The sequence below is a fragment of the Oryzias melastigma genome, linkage group LG8 (assembly GCF_002922805.2).
Source record: "Oryzias melastigma strain HK-1 linkage group LG8, ASM292280v2, whole genome shotgun sequence".
Taxonomy (NCBI): domain Eukaryota; kingdom Metazoa; phylum Chordata; class Actinopteri; order Beloniformes; family Adrianichthyidae; genus Oryzias; species Oryzias melastigma.
In genome coordinates, this window is record NC_050519.1 from 8720885 (window position 1) to 8736449 (window position 15565).

At 41.2% G+C, this 15565-nt stretch overlaps 1 protein-coding gene across 3 annotated transcripts in view; it reads right to left on the bottom strand.

Annotated features, from left to right (window-relative positions):
* The window catches only part of rhbdf1a (rhomboid 5 homolog 1a (Drosophila)), a 29407-nt gene extending 18182 nt beyond the window's left edge, over positions 1-11225 (bottom strand). For 2 of the 3 annotated variants that reach the window (XM_036213202.1, XM_036213201.1), the window contains exon 1: positions 10750-11225. The gene's annotated coding sequence lies outside the window, so the exon portion shown is untranslated. The remainder of the gene's footprint in view (positions 1-10749) is intronic. The other variant, XM_024272265.2, reaches the window with a different exon arrangement.
* Between the last annotated feature and the right edge of the window lie 4340 nt (positions 11226-15565).

A 15565-nucleotide genomic window follows, 5' to 3' on the forward strand; every position in this document is an offset into this window, starting at 1 on the left:
TGAGCACAACACATACAAAAAAAAAAAAAAATCTTTGTGAATCTCATTTCTGATCTTTTTATGAGTGAAAAATATACTTCAACTGCACTTTTCCCTGCCGGTTTTATTAGAATTGATGTATCAGTTGATCTCTCAAAGGGAAATGAACACTGTTGGCTTTATATTATTACCTGGCAGGTAGAGAAATAAGAAAACTGTTTTCCTTTTTTATCAGTCCCTTTAAAGGTGCTGCAATATCCTGCACAGGAAATCAAAGCACAGGAGTGCTTAGAATAGAAAAATAAAAAGAAAACAGGATGATAAAATAAAATATCAACATTGCAACTTTTTTCTGTCTTTATGAATAATAAACTGTATTAGACAGGTGGCTAATTCAGCATTTAATTATTCAACCGCTCAGCACAGGTAAATTATTTACAGCTCCCGTCTTACTGGAGTTTCCGTGCATGTGTGGGTGGCATGCTGTTAACACGGCAGTTTCAGCCCACTACAGGAGATAGCAGCAGCTTTTCTTTCTTTTTTTTTTTTTTTTTTCTGGAAAAAGAGCGCTCACTTGGTAAATCTGTACAATGTCTCAGCGGAGAGCCGAGTTAGTGCCTCTAATCTTCAGGAAGCAGCTGACAGCAAAGACTCCATCACCCAGGCTAAATATATCTCACCGGCAAAGATGTGAGTTTGTACGAAAAAGCAAATTATTTGTTTGCTGTCTGAGGCCCCTTCAGAAATAAATGAGGAGGCAGGATGAACTCTCAGTGAAACAATCTGACTTGAGGATGAAGGAAAGATAAGGAGTTCGGTTAGACTTGAAAATCAGCTACCAAACCTCTTTTTATTATCATTTCATCGCCGCTTATTACATGGTTTATAAATCTGTAAGTACAGGAAACTAGTAGAACTCACTCTGGGGCTAAACAGTTCTCTGAATAGACCTGATTAGATGCTACATCCTCTTTAAGGCACATCTGAGTAAATCGAATCAAGTTAAAGCTTCTTTAAAAGCCTCGTAAATCAAAAATCTATTGATATTTTAGCTGCCATATTCAATTTTCCAAACTGTCAGATCATATTAACATTGACAAACCGATAGATTGCTGTCCTGGCTTCTGATTATAATAATCAAATCAACAGTTTTAGCATCTTAGCTCCCAAAAAGCTCCAGATTTCTCTGGAGCACCAATTAAAACCACAAAAACGAGACGCTTTTGTCCAACAAAGTCATGTTCTCCGCCATGCAGGCCCTCTCGACTGTGTCCTGAGACTTCATACAAGGATGGTATTGTCCAAAGGAAGTTTGACGTTCACCTATTAAGCGCATAAGAGGAGAATCTTTGAAAGAGCCTGCCCCGACAACATGTGATATCAATCTAAATAGTTTCCAGCATGATATCAGCCTGAATCAAGCCTACAAAAGGCTTCATTGTGTGTCCTGATGTTGCCTGGGCTGAACAAGGGTCATTGTGCAGCCTGATCGTAGTGCAAAAAAAAAAAAAAAAAACAGGAGCAGGCTGAAGTTTTCATTGCTCTATCAATGGAAAAGGCCCACTAAGCAAATTCCCTGCTAAGAAAATTACTCAGGGTGAGGTGGAACGCAAGTTAACTCAATCACGGTTTAGCAAACACATCATAAGGGAAAGAGCTCAATGTGGACACCTATTTTTTATAAAAAAAATATTTCTGTAAAGCTGCTTCCTCAAACCCAGTCAATAAACAGCTTTAAAATACTTTAAGAAGGAGGTCACATCCACTGTGGGAGGCCGCCGGCTTACTGGCCTGCTTTACTGGGAAGCACTGGGAGGAAGGAAGTGCAGTGCAGAAACTGGGGGATGAGGCAGGAAGCGTGCCGCAGACGGGGGTGCGTTCGCCGCACGATCGCGGAAACGACATCGCTCGTTCACATGCACAGGAACACATCCACACATCCATCCACTCTGCATGTGTAAACATGCACATCCCATCCCGGACCATGAGGAGGTCCACGTCACCAAAACAAAAAAAAGGGGGTTTCCCAAAAGGCAGACATGCTAACTCCCCCGTCCCTGCCCTAATGAAAGCAAGTAAAGGTTTTCACATTATGGCAGCAAAGACTGATTTGCACATTAAGGGGAAATGATGTGATGATTGGACAAAAAAAATATGCATTTGTTGTTTTTTCTGTCCTGCCAGCAACATCTGCACATCAAAAATGTTCAAACATTTTAGAGGAAAAGAGCACAGTAAGCAGTTTTTGAAAAAGAAGAACAAAAAAAATCCACCCGGATATGGCTTTTTGTTTGTTTTCTTTCCAAAACCCAAAGTGTTGCCAGATCAGGCTACTTCAGAGAAGAAAAGCAGCAGCGGTGTAATGGACTGGAGATATGCATCTTGAGTAATCAAGCGCTCAAACATCCACATCAAACCAGGATGTGTGCTGGAATGAAAAACAACACTAACAGGGATGGATTGCACTAAAAAGAAAGTCATGATCAAAGGGTATTATTCATTCCTTTTATTATTTGAATATTTAAAGCTTTGAATAATCCAACCTCTTCCTGGAGCTTTTCACAACTCAAACCAAGAGTCTGTTAGCAATAAGTGTACAATATTCATTTTCTGGAAGGTACGATTATATTTTTGTCATTTTGCTGTGACAATATCTGCAGCATTTAATCTCCAGGTCCCTCTCTGGATTATAGGAAACCATTCTACCTGCACATATAACGACTAGCTAATTCCAATAAACCACCAGATTTTTTAATTTCTGCAGAAAAACGTGTGGACAAAAGAAATGAAAGACAAGTCTTCAATATATTTGTCCAGCAGTCACAAAATGCGCTTTTGTTCCAACCTCAGCATGGTCAGATGATGCATCCGTCACATGCACATCAACCACAGCGTGCCCTCCGCCTGAACTATTATGAGAAAAACGGAATTAAACCGACAACACAGCTTGCTTTTATTCAACGCTGTGACATTTCGGAATCTACAGGAGGAATCTTTAGGTCTGACAAAGCAAATGTGAGTCGACGTGACGCTCAGTTTGGAGTGTGGGCTGTGGAGTAGTGAGTCGGAAATAAGTGAACAGCAAGATTTGGGTCTCAGTGTTGGAAAAAAAAGAGGAACAAAACAGGATGATCATCAGCTGACATATGAGGGAGCAACAGAGAGAGGACCGACAGCCCTCACTTTATATGCAGCAAATGAATGCACGCTTTGTTAACTGGACCGGCTTTTCGCGTGCAGATGAACAGAAGGAAGGCAGATGTACAAATGTGCAATCAAGCTGGTATGAAGACTGCTTTCTCAACAGCCCTTCAAATGTGAAGCTATAAACAAACTTGATTTCATGTAGCATAAAAAAAAAATCTGATTATTATCATAAAGTGTATAATATTACTCAAAAATCAAAATACTTGTCGTTTTCTATAGTCTCTGCAGTAGTTGTATAGAAATTCGCCTCTGAGTTGTGGGTGGGATCAATGGCATGGACCAAACCCCGCCCCTTTTCTCTCCACTTTGCTGAAAGTTCTCCGTTCACACAGCTATTATAGCCCGTCTGATCTCTAAAGTAACATTTGATTTGCAACAAAAATGGTGAGGAATATTGACGCTATAGACGTACATTTTTGAGTCAGATAGCAGCTCAGACAAGGAAAACAAAAGAGAGGATCGGGGAGCTTGTAGCCCGTCCAGCATGTTTTCTATGTCACAAATTAGCTATTTTTCCATGTGATTTTTTTTTTCTGCTCTTGATTTACACTGATTTAAATAAAGAAATACCCAAAAATGTAATTTTAAGATTCATTTACTTGATGTAAGTTCTACATCATAAGAAAAATGCCACAGAAAGATGTTAAAAACATCAAGATTTCCATTGGAGTGGGTCTTTATTCATAACTTTTTTTTGTAGGCAAATAAACAAAAAAAAGTATAATTTTTACATCATCTTTTCATTTAGAGAATAATTATAGCTCCTTTGGGAATAAAATATTCTAATTTTTTCACTTCCCTGATAGAAACCTGTTCATTCTTCTAGAACTCAAGGTGTCAGCTGCCCATCAGTCCATGGTAAGGAATGTTCATGAATAGAATCATGAATTTTCAGCAGGAGACAAATCTGACAGCAGCAGGTCCGTCAGGCACTCATCTTCTGTGTCTATGAGGACAACGCCTCACAGCAAGCCAGGCAGAATGGGATCTGGGTCACGCATGCTGAAACTGCACGGACCACCCAGGAAAAACACTAAAATCGTGAAGGCATTTTCCCCATTTCAACATTTAAACATACGCCTCTGCCTCGGTGGTATTGTCATGCTCAGAAAATTTTGACGTCTCTGCACAGAGCGGATTTGTGACTTCATTCTTGCATGTATTGTACAGTTTCTAGTCTTTTGAGTCCAACAATTTGCATTTACGACTGTTTTTTTCTTGAACTAATCAACACTTTTCTCACTTTTGTGAGAAATCCCAAATCTGAGCTTTTTTTCCACAACCAATTGACTGTAAACAACACCCACATTAAAAGTGGCATCCTCAGCAGTTGTAGCTTATTTATGTATCAGATGACATTTAATGGAGCTTACTGTAAAAATCAAAGAGAAAAAAAAGGATGTAAGCATTTGTCAATACAGGACACCCTATCAAAACTAAGGAGGACGATTTGAAGGTTAAGGAGACAGGAAGGAAGGGGACTAAAGCCATACACTGAGGGACAACACATCCGGACAAACGCAAAACAAGGGAAGACCGCAGCACGTCCTCAGGGAGCATGACAGAATGAGCGAGGGGAAGATTTCCTATCACTGATGTGACCAAAAAAAAAAAAACAAAAAAAAAAACACACAAATTGTTTGACAAAGAGTCCCACAAAATAATAGGACATTTTTCCTCTGTTCTGATAAACACCAAACTGTTGACATTTGCATTTGCTCACATAACAAATGCTTATTTAACTTTTGCTGCTCCACCTCTCGAGCAGCCGGTACATAAATAACCTGAATTTCCTCATTGGCTGTTAGAAGTGTAGAAGCAAAACGGATAAGTGCGGAAACATCTCATAGATCGACCTTTAACGTCCACTTGACCTGGAGAACAAAATGTTATGGTCGACTTTTTTTTTTTTTTGTCTACGGAGGAAATGAAGTCAGATTTTCCACAAGAAAAGTCAACAAAAACAAACACTAGTTCATTGTGAACTTAGAGCTGAGACAGAAATTCTGATAAAAAGGAAATAAAAACCTTTAAAGCGAGCGTGCTACACCCCAAACTGGCTTTGCCTTTTGTAAAGTTGGGCGTGATCATGTGGGCACCATAAATGAGAAGCTTTACATCATTTTCCCTGGCGCACGCTGTTACGAGCTCCTTCAGATGGCAAAGGCAAGGAAAAGCTGGCGGCTGTGAGTAGAAACAGAAAGCAGATCTACACAAAGCAAGCTGAGACTCACAAGGTCAGGTACTTTCAAACACGTAAACAGTCTGGCTCAGTGCCTCATCACTTTCTCTGAATGACAAACACAGAAAATCCTCAAGTCAGATGGATAAATTGCATTAAACTCCCAATGCATATTTGATTCTGCATTCAAGATTTTTGACTTTCATTCAAAAACAAAAGTATTGACTAGCTCTGACTTTTTGGAGGATGAAAAAAAGTTGAGTTTTTGGACCTCCAAACACACCCTCACTTCTGGGAAAGCAGCTGGAACGAGTTTGGCGCATGGTCTGAGATGTAGGCGGGAAAGTTGAAACTGTCCAGATATAAATGTGTGTGTTTCCATTCAGGGACCAGTCAACTTAAGTTTAGCCATTTAGTACACAAAGAAGATTCACAGCCTCAGGGTATGACGACCGACTGCCAAAGATAGAGAGGCGGGAGGGAAGCAGGGGGAGCTGCAGTGAAGTGGAGTGGGTTATCCTATTTAAAACAGCCCCCGCCTCATGGTTACTTTATCAGGGCCGGGGTAGGGTATCGGAGTTCTGGAGCGACAGAAGGAACGTAAACACACTATGCAGTGCAGCCGTTACAACAACCGCAGCTTAGAAAGCAGAATTCAGAACACAACGGTAGATTAGACAAAACTTTCAGCTCCATCTGAAGTTTTTTAATCTGGGAGCAGTTCTGGCTTAAAGGAAGCTGGGGGCTGGAAGGAATAATTTCTCTTCCTTGAAGGAAAATAAGTGTAGGCCGGGGCAATGGCAGCCCCATTCTTGGATTCTTGGATGAAGCGCCCTTGTGCAAGGCACCCAACCCCCAAATAGATCACTTGGCACAGCAGCCATGCAATGTTCCAGGTGTGTGGGACTAATTCCAATGTGGTTGCTCACTGCTTCCGTTGAACATTAAAAAATCAGGGGGTGGAGAATCCACAAATGCAAAATCATTGTCTTTATAAACACAAAAAAACACTTCCTGAACAAAATGTCTGATGATTTTGTGAGATTGCTATCAAAGAATCCCGATGAGTCAAACAGTCTCATACCTGCCACACATATTTCTCTTTGTATCAGGTGTACACGAGTATTTCTTGACTTGTTTGCAGACACACCCTCGAGGAAGTCTTTAAGCTCAAAGAGGAAGATCAATGGTCAAGGAGCCACTGCGGCACGTCTGCTGGGAAAATACACACGGCATTCCCCGAGCTCTGAAAATGCCCTTTACCCTGAGGTTCAAAAGCCAAAGACACCGTGCCAGCCACAAGACAAGCAGTCAAACACTCTGTAACTCTAAATCCCAAATTAGATGTTTTCATTTGTGCTTAAGCTCAATCCGACGGTCATGGATAGAAAGATCCATAACTATTTTTTTACTCGCTCCATCTTAAGTGTCAACGTTTTCTAGTTCATTCTGTAGATGACTCTTTATGTATGGCTGTCCAGCTCGTGACAGATGAGGTGCTGACTGAAAGAAAGGCAGGGTGGCACGCTGGCAGATGGAGGTCTTGGGGGCTTAGAGGTGGATCTGAAATAGCCCTGCTGCATTACATCACAGCTGACTGGATCGTCATGGCCGCCGTTGCATCATGTCACCACGAAGGTGTCACAGAAACAGGTACAATTGGATGCAGGAGTCCAGCTGCAAACACACATACTGTATGTTCAGACAACCTCAAGGCCTAGAGGACGATGATTTGTGAGAGCAATAAGCGTCTCCCTGTGTAATCACATGTTCACAGCAGGACCAATATGTGTGACATTGTTTTGTTAATTCCAAAAAGGTTTCTGCCCCTCCGTCTTCCAGTTTCATACGCACAATGTAGACTACCATCATATTTTCCCTATTGAAGAAGCCAGAAAAAAACTGTTGTTTTGACAGCTTACTCCAAACCGTAACATCAAAGTCAAGCAGGTACCACCTCAGCAAGCGAAGACTCGATCAAATAAAGCCTTTGGGCTCTCATGCCATCAAACATACCTGAGAGGTTTTTAAGCCCTGCATTGAGATCAGTTGCAACTATCTTACATGGCAGGAATGCATTTATGTTCTTTGTTAACGCAAGGAACGAGTTGGAGAACATGTCTGACAGCTCCAGGTACTGCTGCCATGCCCCACTTTCATGACGACGCAGCAGCTCCCTCACAAAGCAGATGCTGGCATTTGACGACAGACACATTGAGGCACACTACTGGGGTCCATAAATGCTGGAAACATTAATCTTTTACAAACACCGTCTTCAGTGGTGTGCAGTCAGGTGGTTAAACATTACCACTGTTTGAGTTAGGAAGGAGGCCCAGGACCTTTGAAATAAGAGGTTTATGAGGCCATCACAAAGATTTATTTTCCATTTGAAACTTTTTTTTGAGCAACTGCTTTGATGTATTTCTGTAGAGAGCCGTTAAAACACTAAAAGTATAGAATTAAGAGTTTCAAACAAAGGAAAGGCGTAGCGCTTACAAAAAAAATGAGATCCAACCACAATGTGGGATCTGCATATTTCTAAAACTCTCAGGTAGAGATGGAAAATGGAACCTTTCCTAACCAAGAAACCCTGGAACGGATGTGGAAGTGCAATTTCACCTGAGCAAGCGTAAACTTCAGATTTCCTGCCAGAGGGGATTCTCAGAGTACTAATTTTCAGCTGCGGATGTGTTTGCGGGCTGAAGAGCCTCAGGTTATTTAGAAAGTCTGCACACATGGAACTGCTCAACCTGGTGATCTGAACTCAGAGACAGAACTCTGGCTGGTCAAACTGCAGAAAATGACCAACGATCGCATGGGGCACGCCCTATTATGGGAACAGGCCGGATTTTTCAGAATCCTTCCAGGAAATCTATAACCGCTCAGGCAATCTACAGAAAAACACTTCTTCATCCAATCAAGCTTACAAGCAAAGGCCTTTGTGCGTTAAAGCGCCGTGGTTAGACGCATCATCTTGAAGTGATTACAGGCCTGTGAGAAAAAAAAAAATCCAAACACACTGAAGTGCCTTTGTGAAAAATAAATCTACTGAGGAAAAACTCAACTACAGAAGAACATTAAGTAGTTTATCCAAAGGCAACATCATAGAGAATTTTCACAGGGTTGTGTTTGGGCCAGGATGACAGATACCACACCATGAGTCACAAAGGCATGTCTTTGGTGTGGGTCCTCCCCCTCAGTTACCCTCTGAAACTGGATTACCAGCCAGTCACCAAAAGCCAGCCTGGAAGGTAGAACTCCTTCCGCATGACTGGTCAAAGCTCTCCCCAAATATCACGGCTGTACGAACATCCATACAAGCTCTACATCCATACACAGATTCTCCATCCATACAGACCCTACGTCCACATCAGGGGTGTCCAAATCCAGGCCTCGAGGGCCAATCTTCCATTTATCTGCTGCTGATTACCTGGATCAGGTGTGTTTAGCCAATAAGGAGCTTCAATGGCAGGGTAGTTGTAGGAGACTGGCCCTTGAGGTCTGGATTTGGATACCCCTACATCCATACAGATTCTGCATCTATATGTGCTCTACATCAATTCGTAGAGGTTTTACATTCGTTAAGGCTTCACATCCATACAGGTTCTAGATCCATGCAGGCTCTAGATCTATACAAGTTTTACGTCTTTACAGGTTCTAGATCCAAACAGGTTTTACAGCCGTACAGGCTCTATGGCTGTACAGGCTCTATGTCCATGCAGGCTCAATGTCTGTATTGGCTCTACATCCATACAGGCCCTACGTCCATACACAGATTATACATACATACAAGATATATGTCCATACAGGATATACAGACCCTACGTCCATATCTTCTACATCAACAGTGTCCAAATCCAGGCCTTGAGGGCCAGTATTCTACATGTTTTCCTACCAATCTGCCATAGAATCAGCAGCAGATAAGGCAGGGTTTATGGAAAACCAGCAGGAGGCCGGCCCTCGAGGACTAACTTTGGACACCCATGCCCTACATCCATAGACGATTTACAGCCATTCAGGCTTCACATCCATACAGGTTCTAGATCCATGCAGGCTATACATCCATACAGGCTCTACATCTATAAAGGTTTTATGTCCATACAGGCTCTACATACGTAAAGGCTCTGCGTCTATGCACAGGTTCTGCATCAGTGCAGGCTCTACGTCAACATGGGCTCTAGATCCAAACATTATTTGCATCCTTACAGGCTCTACATCCTAGCAGGTTCTACCTCTATACGTGCTCTGTGTCCATACAGGCTACATGCATGTGAGCTCTACCTCCATACAAACCCTACATCTATGCAGGTTCTACATTCATACAGGCTCTTCTGGAATATTTCGCCAGGATCCAGTTGGACCAAACACAGATAATGAGCACGACTGCTACCATCAAACATCGCAGGCTCGCTTTATTGGTACGATTACATCACCTCCATGCCTCATGTGATAGAGTTTCAGGAACACTGGGCACACAAACCGGGCCATGTGCTCCCGCCTCCTGTCTGCCAAAATAACTCAGCAGTTTCTAATACAGTACAGCTACAGTTTCACCTCCGTCTGCCCAGGTATTGTAGGATGGTGGAGCGTGTAACCTGTCAACAAGGTTGCAGTTTGTTAATATGTGCGCTGGAGTCCTGGAATGCCTAAGTCAGTCATGGACATTTAGGTGGCATATAGACTTTTGAGCATGACTCACTTTGAGTCACCTAATGTGAGCCCAACAAAAAAACACACAAATTCCAGGGAAAACAAACATCTAAATAAATTATTCAAGCCAAACAATAAACTAAAACTAGTCATGCGAATTCACACTCCTGGTTGAATAAAGAAGGTGATGCTGATGATGTTCAAGGAGGAAAAAAGAACGAGATGTACCTGATTGTTCAAAAGGAAATGAAGAGAAAACCATTCGGCATTCCTTAAAACTTGTAAACATTTAAAGCATCCGGATTTTTGGCGCATGATGAAATGGGCGTAATTTATATTGAAGTTTCGCTTTAAAATGAAACTTGTTTCTTTCAAGAAATAAGGAATAATTACCATCTCACTGATTCTAATTGAGCATTTATCAAATGATCAGTCATTATAAAACTTTTTAAAGGGGAGATTGAGGTTTTATCCATGTGTTTAAGTGTCCAAATGTAAAAAAAACAACTTCACTAAAACAGAGATAGTCACTAAACCAGCGCTAATTGCCAGAAATGATGTTGTTTAATTTTAAATAGTACTATGTCGATCAAATAATGAATGAAAAATGTCCTGATCGGCTTGTCCACAGCTCGTTTCCTCCTCGATCACGACGCGTGAGCGCGTCTTCCTCTCTGCCTTCCGTATGGGCGACCACAGGACACAGTCACGATGAAAACCAAGCTACTCACCCCTACAGCGACCGGCTCAGCGGGTCTCCAGCAGCAAATAAAAAAAAATCTTTCTGTATAGATCCGGCTTCTCTCTCCCGCAGATGACAGCCCCGTCACCGCATCTTTTGGTTGCGGCGCGGCAATAAACGCACTCCTTCTTCTTCTTTTTTGGCCACCCCACAGATGTGTTCAAGCCAATCCGAGCCGGTTTCAAACCGGGCCACTGTTGATCCAAGCAGCAGTTCAGGAAGAGCGCGGCGGAGAGGCGTGCTGTCCGCTCCGGCGCTGCGCTCCTACAAACACAGCATTCCCGTACTGCTCCATGGAGCCACCGGCGCAAGTTCCCCTCTGCTGCCGGTGTAGTGGCTGATCCAGTGCGCTGCAGAGTCAGCCCCGCCCTGGACTCAAGACGGTCTGTGGAGAAGGAGAGCCGTCAAGACCGCCGACCAATCCATGTGCACGCAGGGAGGCGCTGCTGCCCCCACTTCAACGGGGTGACTAAGCTGAATTCCCGAGTCCATGTGGATCCAGGCGCGCAACCAGGTTGCATCCAGGAACTCTGTGGGAATCCAGTGTTCAAAAATTAACTATTATAATACTAACTTGTGTGCACAAAATACTAACTTGTGTGCATAAATACTGACTTGTGTGCATAAATACTTGTGTGCACAAAATACTAATTTGTGCATACAAAATGCTAACGTTTGAGGACTAAAATACTAATTTGTGTGCACAAACTGCTAATTGAAAGGAACAACTAATTTGTGTGCACAAAATACTATTTTTTGCAACCATAATGCACTTTTAAAGGAACAAGATACTAATTTGTGGGCACAAAATACAAACTTGTGTGCACAAAATACTGATTTGTGCATACAAAATGCTAATTTGTGCACACAAATACTAACTTTTGAGCACAAAATACTAACTTGTGTGCACAAACTGCTAATTTAAAGGAATAACTAATGTGTGCGCAGAAAAAACTAACTTTTGCACACAAATACCAATTTGTGTGCACAAAATACTATTTTTTGCAACCATAATGCACATTTAAAGGAACAAGATACTAATTTGTGGACACAAAATGCTAACTTCTGCGCACCAAATACAAATTTGTGTGCACAAAATGTTGACTTGTGCAGAAAAAATACGAATTTGTGTGCACAAATTCATTTTTGCATACAAACACTAACTTTTGAGCACAAAATACTAACTTGTGAACACAAAAAAATAATTTGTGCGCACAAAATGCTAACTTTTGAGCAAAAATACTAATTTGTGCACACGAAATGCTCGTTTGTGCACACAAAATGAAAATTTATTGGAACAACATACTAATTTGTGCACACAAAATCCTCAATTGTATTGACAAAATGCTAATTTGTGGGAAGAATGTAGTCATATTTTTGTAATATTGTGTCCATGTCTCTGTATTTATGGGATTAAACATTACTGTTAAATCTATACAGTTGTTGAAACTTGGCATGCAAATATTTACTCCTAAAAGCAACTTGTTAGATGCATGATACTCCAACAGCCAAAATAAATACATAAATAAATAAATAAAAAATAAGAAGAAGTCTCCTCTACATGACTGTGTTTTGATTTATTCCTGTTTGGGAATCTCACAGTGCCATCTTTGCCCTCTTTATTCAAATCTCTTATCTACAGGATGGTATTTAATATCACAGGATGCTCAGTGATAACCTACATGCTCCACAATCATGTTCCTGTAGGCTTTTTTCAAGTGCTTGACACTGGTTCGCTTGTTTTCAGTGTGTTACAAACCACAACTACACAATGGTGTCCTGGTTCCAACTTTTACTGCTATCATGGGGTTTCTAGTTTAATATTTTAACATGGATTGCTTTCTTTTTTTCCCCCCATTAGTGCAAATATAGATCAACGTGGTTACAATGACTGTGACGGATGTGTTGCACAAACTTGTTTTTTTATTGCTATTTTAAGGCTTTTTTCTGGATAAATGATGTTGTGTCACACTTGATCACATGATGATCATAAGATCACATGTCCAAGAGTGATAGTTCTGCATCATCATTAAGGAAATGAAGACAAAAAAACTCTTTTTTGGAGTCTCCATAATAGAACCAGAGTCACATGCAGGCTGCTGATGTCAACGCCTCAACAACACTTTTAGTTTGCTCTGTTGTCAGAATTAGGAATATTTTTTTTCTAACAGTTGAGATGAAATAAGATAAACTAACCATAGCACTTCATCAAAATTTCATCCCTTTACTGCAGAAAGGAGAGAGAGCATCTTTTGCTGCAACAGGTCATACATAGCTGCTCAGGCCATTACAGAGCATTCCAGCTATAAAAGCTCAGGTCCACCTGGGAATATTCTTCAGAAGTGAGATGGATGATAGAAGGCAGGGAGGTTTAGGATGATGGCAGAAAGCATGGAGCTTTTCCCTGATGAGGATTTGAAGTCAAGAAGATGTTTCTGGTTCCTCAAAAAGTGTGTTTTGTTGTTTCTTAATCCAATTAAAATGCCTGATTCTGTTTCACATGTTGTATCATATTCTGCTGGCATTTAAACTGCTTATTGTTGAAAAGTTATCACCACTTTTTTGACATCATGAATTGTGGTTGAGCTTTTTAATGTTTTTCCTGACATTGCAAATTTAAGAAATCCACATTCCTTCTTGCATGATGCGTCCCTGAAAACAACAGTGCGGTTTTGCTCTTGTGCAACAACTCATTTCCCTAAAGAAAAATGTTCTTATTTTTATCAGCTCCAAACAAGCTGATATACTCTTCAATAGTGAGGGAGTGAGATTTTGCAGCTTCTACACATAAAAAAGCCTCATTCAGCTATAGGAGCCACACCCCATCAAGTTCACTGAAAAACATTCTCCAAAAGCAAATTTTCCTCAACTCTTTCAATCTGCAAAGACACTCCAGTGACCTTCTGCGAGTCCCTGATTGATATACCATGAAGTCCCAGTAATTAATGGTGAAGTTTCCCCAGAGACGGAGGATTGAGGGCTGGGTCAAAGGGAGTGTTGCGGAAGCTAAGCAGGACCTGTAGGAGCCCTCACGGCGCCCGGAGGGCCCATCTGTCAGACGCAGATAAAAGAGTGGAGTGTAAGGATAATGTTTAACCAAAAAGACAGTGTCAGGTGGTCCATAAACGACTTCCTCTTTTCGGATGAAGGCAGAGGGAGACAATCATTCCTAGTTTTAGGAAGAGATTTTCTGTGACGGTGACAGTTAACTGTGTATTTAATGTTTTAAAGGACAATGTATGTTAATTTCACACTTATAAAAGAAAAGATTTTCAATTAGTGAAGGACAAATTCATCCTAATTACTAAAAAAAAGGCTGGAAGCAAAAATCTGGAAGATTTTTGGCTATTTGTCTATTCTGAGTCCATGCAGTAACAGAGGGGAAAACTTTACAGAGCTCCTCAATCATTCATTTTTAGCTCAAAAATGCAATAAAAAAAAAAAAAAAACTCTTTTTCTCCAAGGTGCCAAAAATCTTCCATCTGTCTTCAACTAAAGCTCCGATTTCTTCTAAAATCAGCTTTTTGCACAAGTGACAGTGCTAAAACTAAACACAAAACACAACGTCAGATGAAAAGGATGATATTCCCCGGCCTCTGTGGTGCAGATGTGGGACTGCAGAAATCCCAGCGATGAAGTAATGCTCCTTTCCCCAGTGAGAACTCAGCCACCTGTGCAGCACACGTCACAACTCAGCGGCACACAAGAAAACACAGTCATGAATCATTAATTATCATCAATTATTTATCTCATCATATGTAAATATCGGCAGGATCCACCAGCTGTGGAAAGACATAATCCTCTGCTGGCATTTTTAAAAAATGTTTGGAAAAATACTTTTCTTGCACAATACATTCCAACTGAGAGTTGCAGTTTTAAATTCTTGTTTTGTTGAAAAAGTCAAATTAAGATGCGTAAACTCTACACGCCTTATCACAACTTCCAAAATAATTATTTACTGCCACGCAAGCAGCATGAATTCAAGCCCGAGGTTATTTTCAGCGCCTCAAAGACTGTGATGCATTGCCACAAGGAGTTTTTTTAAACACCAGACACCATCACGAATGTCCTTCATATGAATGCTCTCATAATAAAGCCATGCGTGTCTCAGCTGCGTAAGACAAGAAGTCTGGCGCTTCGTGCTGAAACGCTGCCATTGTGCAGCTGGATTTGTTTGTGCAGCGTGATACAGTCCATATGTTCCCATTTCTAAAATAACCGTTTTGCTTTAGGACATTTTAAAAGAGAAAACAAGTGTTTTGACAGTTTACGGACAGGAAGATTTTAAGAATTAAGTTGATTTAGGTGTATATTTTGGAAAAAAATGTCCACATGATTAGTGCATATATAGCAAATTCTGCAACTCAGAAACACTCAAGACAACAATTCTATGTCTTTGAATCATCGTTTTACAGCAACCTTTTTAGTCAGGCTGCATACCGCCCGCCCATCTGCACAAACACATGAGTCTACACTCTTCCCACCCATCCAAGAGGTGAAAACGATCCAGAATACATTGCCAAAATGTGTCTGCTAAGATTATCAGCGCCGGCAAGTATGAAAGTAGCACGATTCACACTCTACAGGCAGTGGAAACACAGCCATCGCAGACAATAGCATTCAGGGGTCCGTCAGCCGTGACAAAGTCAACAGTTCGTGTCAGGGGAGTAACGCTGAAAATGTTCAGCAGATTTTTGTCTGGAATTTTTTTCCCACCCAGTGAGCAGAGCAGGCCTTTAGGGCCATGATTACGTTTGAGGCTGAGAAAACAAAATGTTAAAAGCCACAGAAGAATGTTATTAAAG